We start from the raw sequence: 12,972 nt of genomic DNA, 5'->3' as shown, positions 1-12,972 counted from the left end.
GTGGGGAGGTCTAGAACTTTCCGAGTATTGCTCATGACTCTGTTCCCTTTAGAATTCTTCAGATTGCAGTATCACCAGTTTTCAGAAGGTTCATATTAACTTTTCTTCCATGCTCCCACTCCCCTCCCTGCTTTTCTTTGAGTCAAACCTGTCAGCTTTCCATTGATTTTGCTTCTTTAGGCTGACAACCTGCTCTGTCTGCCTCAATTAAAACGGTGGGAACTTTTCCCATGGAATTGAAAGTCCCTAGACACATCATATTCTTAAAAGCCCTCAGGGGCTGCATAATAAATATGGCATGATGCATCAAATAAGAAAAACTGAAAGAAGGTTTTCTCCTGAAATCTGAGAGAGAGAAAAAGAAAGAGAGAGCGAAAGGGAGGAAGGCCTGTATATTGTTCATAAAGTGCTGAAGACAATATTTAGCCCTGCCCTGACAGCAGCTCTCTTTGTGCGCCTCAGAAATTCCCTTTAACCTTGTGGCTGCAAGCAGCTGTGGAACAAATTCCAAATAATGTGAATATCTAACACCTGAATTTAGAAACATTCAGGGATGTATCAAATGGTAACATGTAATTCTGCCATTGGTCTGATGAGTGATCTGATGTAAATGGCTGCGCTGCTCTGTGCCTAATTCTCTTTATTTTTAAAACAGAACTCATGATATCTCTGTCCTTTACAATGTTTTCTGAGCTCAGTGGAGAAACTATAATGTTGAGAAAGTTTTTATTAATTACAAAAGAAGAAAGCATTAAATGACAAGAATTTGAGGACCGCTGGACCTGAATTCTATACACTTTCTCTTCCATTATTTGAAAAATTATAGGAACAGATAATCTGATAAACTTGAATTCTAGCATAATCACAAAAGGAAGTGTGGTATGGTTGTGTTTGTTCATTTCATTACTGTTATTATATTTATTTGACAAAATTTAATTGATTTGGGGTATTCATTATCACCATTTAAAACAAAGGTACATAAAACAAGTGGCTGAAAACAAATTTATCAGTAAACAAATTGAAACACAAGACTGAAAAATGCATATATGCTAATGAAGCTAAGACTTACTTGTGCATAACTTCATAAAGAAAATTTACATTTCTTGCTGAAGTAAAGGATAGAAATAGTGTCAGAGATGTATTTGTAGACTAATATAACCACATCTACATCTACGTACTTTTCATTATTCATTGCAGTTTCCTTGCAGTAAAAATATTTTTAAATATGCTTTGAATAAAGACAAATGCTTAGCCAGTAATTTTTGTGCACTGCACAATGCATTTATTTGTTATGTGTAGACTGTAAATTGGGTACAGTATTTATTCAGCACACATTATTATTTAAAACATGTTGTATCTGGAATGCCTGTGAAATACTCATTTCAAGTGTTTTGTAAATTGCCAGTGAAATTTATCCAGTTTGCTAAATCTTGCAAGGACTGTAGCAAGGAAAAACAAAAGAAAAAACAATTTCCCCTACTATTGCTTCTTTCAGAAGCTACGTGGTTACTTCTGACGCAGGGCAAATAGCAACATGCAGTTAAGTGTGACCCATTACTTAACCTGATGGTTAACTATATTGGTGATGATTCTGGTATATACTGAGAAAACAATAGGGAACACTGATAAAGGGAAGATTTACTGATGTGGCCTGGGCTACATGTGCCCCCCTCTAATGGCTTAGTTGTGCATGGAAAAGAAACAAGGAAACAAAAGAAATACAAACGTCAGATATTTTTAAGATATTTGGGATAGGAAGTCAGAATGTGATAACGACCAAGGTAGTGGCTTTGGAAAATCACATGTGGAAAAATCATGTGGAAAATCGCAGTGATTTCAGTCTCATTGAGGTCATTTGTGGTTCATGCTGACCATTCTAATTAGAAAACAGCAATGCAAAAAAACACCCCTTGGAGGAACATACCCATAGGTCCCCAACATCAAACAGAAGCCCAAGCCAAACGTCAAACCCCTATCTCTGACACCTGGCCTGCCAGACAGGGCATGGGCAGGGTCAGCATGCTCTAAGGGCAAGAAGAAGCCTGTGAGCTGGGGGCCACGAGCTGTGCAGACACCCCCAGGTATCCATGAGGCCAGGGCTGGCAGCTTACTCATGAAATCTTTGCTCTTAGGCTACTGCAAGGTATAATGTTCTTCCAATGACCTCTTTTAAAATTCTCTCTGTGAAAGCCTCATCTTCAGACTCATATTTTATCCTGTCAGATGGGGAACCAGGGTTCCCACATTGACATGAAAGGAACTTTATGGGTCTACTGGTATGTCTACTCCTTCATATTAGCTGTATCCTGTGACATACATACTGAATTGGATGATATCCACAGAGCCCTTCCATCTCCAAACCATATGTGATTCTGTGACTTCCATAAAACTGTATTGTTGACTGGTAAAGAGATAGGTGTGTATCTACTTTCCCCACTGAATTAAAAACAAAGCCAAACACAGAAGGTTCATAAGCTTTATAAGCTGGGTACCTAATAATAAGTGAGTCACTGGTGCCTTTCGCTGAAGCCACTGAGGAATAAGACTTGTATCATTAAGTGGCTAATTTTTCACTACTTAACTTTTAAAAATCCTTCCTTCTACTCTTTCAGATGCCCTGCATAGCTTCCCAGTGCCACTCCAGAAAGGTCTGGGTCTGTAGTAAGTCTAACATCTGTCAGTCCTGGTACTCATCTGACATACACTTCAGCATCTTAAATAGGCTTAGACATCTATGTTCATATAACAGAATAGCTCCCAGTGGTGTCTGCAAAGCTACTTAGTTGACCAAATGTTGATGTCTATTTTAAGATAAGCTGAACAGTTCTCTGGGCCTGAATTTAGTTGCTCACAGTTAGATGCCTAGTGCCATTTTTGGATGTCCTAGCATATCCATGTGGAACTGGCAGATATGACACAAGATATGACTTGAGTTCTTCTGGAGTGACAGCTGGAAGTCAGATTAGATACTTTAAGGCATCTTAAATGGCACCAGATACCCACATTTAGACAACCAAATAAATCTGCTAGTTCCTACTGTGCACCAAAATTATCACTGTATTTGATTCTTCTGGATGACTGTTTTCCTAAGGAATGTTCCCCATCAGTAGGCTAGAATGGAAAGAAACTGCAACAGCAATTTGTACTGAAAATGACATGGCTCTTTAAAACAAAGAGATAAAATATGCCAACAAATTAAAAACTAAATGAGTACAAATAATAGTAAAATAAACATCCAATGGATGAGATTACTTAAAAATGTAGTAAATTCTTCAGCACCCAATGCTTTTACAAGATCGACCATTCTTCCCTCTGAAAGACAGATTTGTATCTAATCAGATTTAGCTAGGGTAAAAGATGAAAGTGCTGTAAAGGATTCCATGACCTTTGCACTGACAGAGCCAGATTAAGTAATCATAAGTGATTCCTTCTGCCCATAAAAGCTTTCTGTTAAACTACTGGGCAGAAAGCTATGCTGTAAAAGTAGATATCTTTAATAGAATTTCTAATCACTGTAGAATTGGATTGTTCTCTTGGGGAAAGAATCGTTTTTTCCTCAGGGAAGTCTAGCAATAGGAAGTGTTTAATTTCACTATCTTTTTTTTTTTTTTTCAGAGAATGGCATCAATCTGGATTTTACTGTGATTATACTTCTCCTTAAATGGCCCACAATACTTTCATTTTGAAATTTCTAATGCTTGTGTAGCTTGCCTATTCAATGGGTTTAAATTGGCATAACTGTTCACACAAACATATATATAATAAATGGTGAAAAAAACCTGTTTGTTTGGGGTTTTTTTGTTTTTAAATAATGTTTTTATTTAATAGCTGGAATGTTTACAAATGCTCTTAAAAGTAAAAAATTTTCTGCAGCTAAATCTGAAAATCTGATTAAGTGACAGAGATTTCTGAGTGACATGAAATGGCCACAGATAAAAAATGTAATAAGGTAGATTCTGAAGTGATAGAAGAACTATAGAAATGCAGAGCCTGATTCATCCATTTTGAATTTTAAGCCCTTAAATTTAGTTAACTTCTTCAACAGAACCAGAAGTGTTGTCATTCTGTTTTAATGTTCAGTTGGAACTCTGAGAGAAGTGCTGAAAGAAGTGTCTGTAAAGCTGAAGGAAACTGCACTTTTGAAGGTGAAATACCTGGTTTATAAATCTAAATGTAGCATTCCATTGAGATGCTTTCCGCCTTTAATACAGGTCTGAAAATTTAACATATGACCTTATTTAAGTGTGCCAACAGTAACAAGAATTGATTTTCCTTCACTAATAGGCAAAAAAAAATTTCCAAATCTCTAATATTTTCCAAACACCTCTAGTAAGTGAATCATTTTAGTCACCAACTGAGAAGGTAAACAGCAGTGTTTAATACTCAGATGAATGTCTAGAACAGAGATTATCAGACTTGGGCCAAGTATTTTCATTATCACCCAGCATTACACCACAGTCACACATTAAGGCATGCCATGGTGCAAGATTGTTGTACATTGAAACACACTATGTAGCCAAGACTAGCTGTGAATTTGGAATGATGCTGCATGGCAATACTAAGTTTCAGGTCTATTGAGCAGTTGTGCTCACAGCATTCCTGTACAGTTGTGAGACATGGATCACCTTCTGTTATCATGTCAGATTTGATAATTTCTAACTGGTATTTTAGTTCTGTTTGCAGGATTTGATATCATAACCAGATGTCATTGAGCTACTAAGCACCAAAGATTATGTTGGTGTTTATAACTCTCTGCTGGACTTGCTCAAGTTATTTATGTCTTTTCGTACTGTGTGACTAAACTGGCATGAAATATTCCCGATTCCCACAGGACCCTGAAAGGAAACAAGTCCAAGTGCAAGATGATGCCCCTGGGTAGGGACAATCCCAGGCTATGAGAAATTCTCACTGAGGACAAGCTCTTAGGAGGAGGACTTGAGGAGGGAGGGGGATCTGGTGGATTAAAAACTGGACATGAGCCAGCAGTGTGCCCTCACAGATCAGAAAACCAAACATATTCTTGACTGTATTAAAAGAATCGCTTCTTTTGATGAAGAACGTACTTCTCCTCAGCTACCCTGCCATCACGACATACCCTTTGGGCTTCTGTGTCCAGCTCTGAAGACCACAGCACATGAAAACCATGGATCTGTTGGAGCAGCTCCAGAGGAGGGCCACCAAGATGTGCTGGAGAGTACAGTACTGGAGCACCTCTTCTATGAAGACTGAAGACAGGCTGAAAGAGTTGTTCAGCCTGGGAAAGAGAAGCTTTCAGAGAGATCCCATTGTGGCCTCCCACTACTTAAAGGGAGCTTTACGCAAATTTTTGCAAACACAGTCAGTGATAGAGCAAGAGGGAAAAGTTTTAAACCACAAGAGATTTGATTTGGATTAGATGTTAGGAAAAAATTCTTTACTGTGAGGGTGGCGAGGCACTAGAACACATTGTCCAGAAAACCTGTGAATAATCCATCCCTGGCAATGTTCAAGGCTAGGTTGGATGGAGGGCTGAGCAACCTGGTCTAGTGGATGGCATCCCTACATTTGTCAGGGGGGGTTGAAACTACATGATCTTTAAGGTCCCTTTCAACCTAAGTCACTCCATGATTCCATGATTCAGACTAATGTCATGCTGAATAAAGGAGAATGATCACTATCCTGATCTACTGATAAAATTCATGTCAGTGAATTTTCAGTGCATTAAGGTGTTTGGGTTCATTGGTGCCACGTCATGAACCCCAACTTTTCCAGCAGAGTTACTATTGTCTGAGGCAATCAGCAAACTGTTCTAGCACAGGGCTGGCACATGCAGATGCAGGACTTTGCATTTCCTCATTATGGAGTTCCTATTGTCCTATTCCACCAACCTCTTTAGGCCCCTCTAGCAGAAGCTGTGCCTTCATTGTATACTGACTGCTTACACACATACACACACATAAAATTAAGAGTTACCCACAAACTTAGTTGGCCTATATCTTTTCTCCTATTTCTCCAGGTAATTGGAAAAGGTATTAAACATGATAGGACCCAAGATAGACCCCTCAGGAGCTCTACTTAAAAATGGCCTCTGGGTAGACTAAAAAGAGTTAGCCTTTGTTTTATCAAATATCTGAATAATCTTTTGTTCTCGTCTCTTTTAACAGCCTGTGAAAACATCCTAGAGATAGCAAGGTTCAGAGAGAAGACACCGTAATTAAACAAAAATTTTTGCATGAGCTGAATTCTGGAAAATTTGAAGGTTTTAATTATTTTATTTTCTAAAATTCTTTGGCAGGAAAAGTATACAGGATATACATGTTTTTATCACTGTCGTCAAATATTTTTTCTTCAGATTATAGGAATATGAAATAATTTCCAAATCAATGAGAAGTTGTTTATATGTCTTGTGGATTCATTATCCCTAATTCACTGGTAATACGAAAGCAGGGTTCAGTGATGGAGCTATCTTGAGTTCCTTCATATTTTACATTTATTTGCATTTGCTGCCAAATTGATTACATTCATGGCAAATTGCCTTTGTCAAAATGCTGTACGCGTGCATATTCACTTCTACACTTCCCACACTGACAGCTGAGGTACCAGCTTGCTACAAGTTTTTCGTGGCCATCTTTGTGTGAACTGATTTTTTCAGATGTTTTATCTCATACATAATTATCTATTGCCTTTACAGAATAACATACCGATTTAGCTAAGTTGTCTCATAATTACATAATAAATAAATAATTACCATTCAAGTGTTGGAACTGTTGGCAACTTTTGATGGTGGATAGAGAAGGAACGTGAATGACTTAGAAAAGTTGGTGACAAACTTCACAGATTAAATTATTCACAGAGTCAAGATAGTAGCATCTGCAATGGATTGCAGAAGGACCTCATTATACAGTGTGATTTATCAGTAAAGAAACAAGGGGAAAAACGCTAGTGAATCAATATAAGTGTGTGATGCACCCACATAGAGGAAAGTGTAACAAGCTTTGGAGTGCTGATTTGAAAAACATGGAACTAAAGGAGTTAAAGAGATGAATGAAAAGTTGTTGTTGAAAGGGATAAAGTAGAGTCTACTCTAGGAATAATTAAGATGACTTTTCAATCAGAAAAGAGATGAGAGATTTACTTTAAAGCCATGACATGAAAAAAAAAAGGAGAATGAATATTCATAGTTTCTTGTAAAGGAAAAAACAAGACACAAACAGAATATCTTTAGGTTTAAAGAATACAGAACAGTATTTTGGCTACAACAGAAAACATATATAAAAAAGGTTAAGCTATGAAAATCATTGATAAAAATTTTTAAGGAAACAAAAGCTTATATGGATTCAAAAAAGAGTACAAAACACATGGTTTTGGGGACAAAACACTAAATACCATTATGAACAAATTAATCACCTTTTCCTTTGGAAGTCCTTCTAGTGCTGATCCCTAGGAGCAAAAGCAAGGACATTTATAACTAGTTTCTTACACTTTTTCCACAAGCAACATCTGACTAGTAGTACATCAGGGAGGATTTTATAAGAGAAGATAGTGGATAAAGTATTCCTCTGATATTGACATTATGGCATTAAAATGACAACAGCAAAACTAAACAGATTTAGATTTTAGTCCTTAAAAAAATGAAAGTCATTTCATGACAAAAATATTTCTATGATTTTTTATTTGAAAATAATCCTCCTCTTAATAGGAAAGTGTTCCATGGATATTTATTGAAAGAGCACTTCTTTTTACAAGGCCAGTAATCACTCAAGATGCACTTTAACATTTCCACTTTTTATTGGCCTGACCAAGATAATGTAGACCAAGTACTCAATCAGAAGTAAATTTGCAAAAATATATGAATATGCTCTAGCTCCATCTAGCTTTACTTTCAGTATAACTTGTATCAGAAAAGATGCTCTTCATTGCCAATAGAATGGGAGTTGGTTTGTCTAAACTGATCATAAAACACTTTCAGAAGTAAATCTTAGGGTGACAATGAATCTTGAGAAGGAAGGTGCCACTTTCCTTTGGTCCCATAAAAGTTTGGGTCAGGGCCTCTAAGCTGTTTACCGGTAGAAGACAAAAACATGACATTTACTTTCTTTTCAATCTAATTTTATTGGTTTTTCTTATAGAATTATTTTATTTTCCATTTCTTAAAAGCATTCTGGTAGTGATGCAAAGACTTTGGAGCTATTGTGCTGAAACTGAGATATATGTAACGAAAAGATTTTCATTCTTTGTTGCATTTTATAGTCTTGAGAACAAAAGCCTTCATCTTAACTTCTGCGATCAACAGATTCAATGGGGCTCGTCATATAGGAGCATGCTAATAGTTATCAAGAATATGTGTTTTATAAAGGAAAAATATTATGGTAGTCCTAAAGGGACAAGAAGCATAAGAAAACAATACAACCAAAACCACACGTGATTAATACTTGTCACAGTCCTCATTGTCCGAAGAAAGCCAGACTGCTTCTGTAAAATGGAGCACCTCCTGGCCTTTATGTTGCTACAAATGAGGTTGGGACAGCATTCAACAATTGCATCATTAAAGAGAAATAGTGATCTTGACAGACAAAAGTCTTTTAATATCAGATCATATTGTATATTCTTTCTCAATTTCTTAGTTATTTAGGAGTAACATATTATTTCAACTTCACAAACCACAGTTTGTCAACAATCTTTTATGAAAATTTACAGACTTCTGTAGAAAACTGGGATTCACGTAGTGAAAATCCTTCAACATATATGTTTTTGTTTTCTGGATTAATCACCCTTAGCACTGTTAACAGTAATGTATTTCCCAGAAATAAATTTTGATATATTATTTCAATAGGAAATAAAGAATCAGAGGGAAAGGCAAATAATATTTTGTCTGCTGTTCTGCTTGATGAAATAGCTTCTTCAGAGTCTTTGGTTACAAAGATCCAAGTCACCAAGACCAGCCTTCTTATTCATGATTTTTCCTTTTTCATTATGTTTGGAGATTCTGAATTGGCATTTGCTTTGGCTTGAATTTAATTGTACATGGTGGAAGGCTAAAAGCGGCATTAGTAGAATTCAAAATATTTTGAAGTGTGCTAAAAGGCAATGCTTGGCAAGGTGTTTTTCTTATTTTTCAGAATGCTTTGAAAATGAACAAAAATCACTGAAAATAGAATAAAGCTAGTTTTGGAATCCTTCAGCTAATTTGTTAGTGAGAGTAGTAAAAATATTAATGTGTTTGCAATTGCACTTTAAGAAACCTTAAAGCCCTCAGCTTTTTCATGGAAAGATGTAGCATTAACTTGGAGATGTTGTTATTCAAATAAAATAAAAGTCAGATATATTAAAAAATATATATCCCAGAAGGCTAAATTAGAAATATTTTTTTCAGTCTCTCTGAGACTGAGATGCTTCTATATTTACCTCAGTTTTAATTACCATATATTTTTCTTGCATATATGTAATGTCTTACACAAGGAAGGCCTTGCAAAATCATGGCTCAGGCCTGCTACTTCAGCTAAGCAGAAAAAGACTATGGGAAAGTGACTGAGTTGAATTGAAGGTTGAAAAACAAGTTATATAATCATCACGTGTTCATATAGTGGACCATTTTCTTTCTCTACATTTGTATTCCAAATAAGAACCTCACTATGATCTAGCATAAAAGATAGATTTGCAACTACTTTTTTTCCTCTTTACTGATGACTTTTATTTTTTTAATTGATCTATCTCTTTATAATTATGCCTATACAATCACTTCTTTCATATAAGTACATTACTGCACTTCTGTCTCCAGAACACCAGCTGTGCTTCACCAGTAGTTATTGTTGTAAGTCCAGAGCAGAACAACTCAAAAACCATTCCACTGACAAAACTGTGCTGTGCTGAAGCAGTAGGCCACCATCTGCATTTCTCGCCTGTATTCATTTTTAAATAATATATCATATAACTGAACAATTCTCCCCTGTACTTGGGGAGCTTATTCTCTTTTCCTTCATCATTTCCAAACAGCTCATTTTTTCCCCTTGCTATTATCTCCAGAAGACTTCAAATTCTGCAGAGCTGCAGGTGACTTTTAACAGAAGTGAGGAATAGATACAATGGATAATTTAAAGCAAGATAGACCTCAGCAGAAAGAAAAGGTTGCCTGCAGAGTGAATGTATCCAAATTCTAATGATGTTTTCTCTGTTGGAGTTACTGCCCTGCTCTGTTTTGAAAGACATAGTTATTCTTCTCTACTTAATTTAATTTACCATTTTTGAACTCATTGTCGGATTTCCAGATCACCAAAATTATAATCTTAACATCTGCTGTTCTCTTCCTTTATATCATTGCAGAGAGGATTTTTTTACCTAGTACAACTCTTTGTTTTTTCACTGCTCTAACAGCTTTGTAAGCAGCTTCACACCACTATGTTTCACATTTACATTTGGTGCCAAGTCCCTTTCTACTGATTATCTCAGCTGGAATGCCAGAGAGCCAGGGAGGAGGGGAAGGGTTTAGCAGTTATGTCCTGCAAACAAAATCATCTGTTATTCAAAAGCAGTATGTGGTGTTCAGTCCTCAGAAGTGCATAGAGAACTGTACCTTTTCTTCTGCCCTCTGACCTTGAAAATACCAAAGGAAATGAATAGCAGAAAAGCTGATATATATGAAAGACTACCACTCAGGTGGAGAGATTAAATGTAACCATGATTTGAGGATGGGGTTTATTTTTGGATCTAGGTTTTTTATTATAAAATATAAACTCTCTTCAACCAGTCATGGTCCTTGAGTGGGGTCAAATCTGAAAATTACAAGAAAAGAAAATACTAATATATCACAAAATGTCACGAACAATACTTATATGGTAGATTTTTGCCATTATCAACTTTTATCTAATACAAAATATCATTCTCTAAAAAGAGACCAAATAGAAATCCTTACAGGTAATATAAACAGAGGGACTAAGAAAGGATTTCTTTTTTTCATTATATATCAGTTGTGGCTAGAGACCAGCTCTTCTTTAGTCATACTAAATAGGTTTCCAAACAAGGACAGTTTAACCTCCAGTATTGGTATGGAGGTGGAAAATAAATACGTCAGTAATACACACTAAATACACCAAGAATATGTTAAATGTTCCAGGAAACAGGTCTGATACAATTCTGACAATCAGGGACATGATGGCAGCCTTCTTCTCTTTCATGAGACAGAGTAATCCCTACACATTTTATCTAGGAAGGTCACCATTACCTGTCTGCCCACTGTCTTCTAGATATTCTGGATATGCTATAGGAAGCTATGAAATAAGCAAGAAGGTGAGGTGCTAATGTCATTTTATATAGTCACAATTTACATGGAACAGGTTTTAGAGATATCACTTCGGTCAGGGTCCATTGTGAAATCATCTCCAAGACAGGAAACTTAAAATAATGAATTAAGATCTTCATTGTCATTAAAGATTAAAATAGTGCACTGTATTTTGGGAGAAAAAATGTGCCAGAAACCCTTCTCCCATGCAAGTCCAGACTGGTGGATTTGTTGCAGTGCAGCAATCCTTCTCTGAAAAAATTGATAAGTTTCTGTATGAGAAAGAAGGGGAGGAAGATGATTTAGAAAGACAGTGGGAGTAATGTGTGCCTGGGTCATAATGTGCATAAATCACAGCTAGAGAAGAACCTAAGCTATGGAACTCAAAAGCTGTTTCTGGATTTTGGTATTTACCAACATATTTAGGGAGGTTTAAATGCTAAATTGAGAAGTGACTGGCTGAAAAATAAAAGCGTAGTAGAAGAGCTGTGCTAACATTGTGTGGAACATTTATGCTCTAGAGAAGATGTATGGTTGAAATGAATATGCACTTAAATATTTAAAGTTTTAAATGCAGGGTAGCCACATTGGATAAAGAAACGTTTCACTGGGTCCTCTGTGGATTTGTACATGCAGCCCCACTTAGATATTGAACTGTGTGTTTTACATGAAGCCAACAGGACTACAGAAGAGTGTGGGTAATCAACCAGCTATGAAGATATGCAAAGGCACCAAAGCATCAGCTGTAAATGGGGTTTCTGTATCATTAACTTTCTATGTACTTTCTTGGGGTAAAAAAAATCAACACTGCTCAAATTAATTGCAGTTAGAGGGATGTTATTTCATCAGTAATATGTGAAGCTGGTACCTTCAAGTGGATGGGGGTATTTTGATTTCAGAGAGAAATTAATTTCCCTACTCATAGATGTCTAGTTCAATTTGTTATGTCTCAGGAGTCTGAGTCATTTACCTTGTACAGAAACAGTAAGGGATTCCTATCTATGTAATGTGGCAGATAGAGAAAACAGGAGACTTGTGGGTGTCTAAAATATCTCTGGATATCAATGTTCAAGCACCTGCATCCCACTCAGGTTCAGAGAGAGACAAAGAACTGTTGGATTAAATACCGAAGACTAAAATTTACTAGGGAAGTCTACAGCAAGCAATAAATTGTCTCTGTGCAGTCTTGAAAATGATGTGAAATGCACAACAGCATGTAAAAAGGCTGTGACTTTTTTTGCCTCTTCGTGGCTATGAAAGCTGTACAAATATATATATTTTAGGCCACACAATAACACACATTCTCCAACAATAAGAAACAACAATGATGTCACAGATATGGAAAGAAATCAACTCCCTAGCTTCATCTATATCTCTGACTACAAATTCAGTATCAATGGGTTATACAGGAATGTTGTTTTTTTGAGCAATTACGTCTGATTATTCTGGTGATTAGCTACACACATTTTCCTGTGTCTTCCATGGGACTTGTCCACTTAATGGGATTAGCTTGCCCATTTAATTCATCATTATAATTTTTCATGGAATAGCTGTCTAGGGCACAGGATTTACCATTAAAAAAAAAAAAAAAAAAAAAAGAGGATTAAGGTTGTGAAATGTCCAGTTAAATCTCTTGAAAGTAAATATTTTCTTCAACAATATAAGGAAAACAATATTTGGGAGAGAGTCTAAGGTATAAAATATACTACATGTATGAC

The sequence above is a fragment of the Ammospiza caudacuta genome, chromosome 2 (assembly GCF_027887145.1).
Source record: "Ammospiza caudacuta isolate bAmmCau1 chromosome 2, bAmmCau1.pri, whole genome shotgun sequence".
Taxonomy (NCBI): domain Eukaryota; kingdom Metazoa; phylum Chordata; class Aves; order Passeriformes; family Passerellidae; genus Ammospiza; species Ammospiza caudacuta.
The sequence above is the reverse complement of the archived record's forward strand: the minus strand, read 5'-3'. Positions refer to the sequence as shown.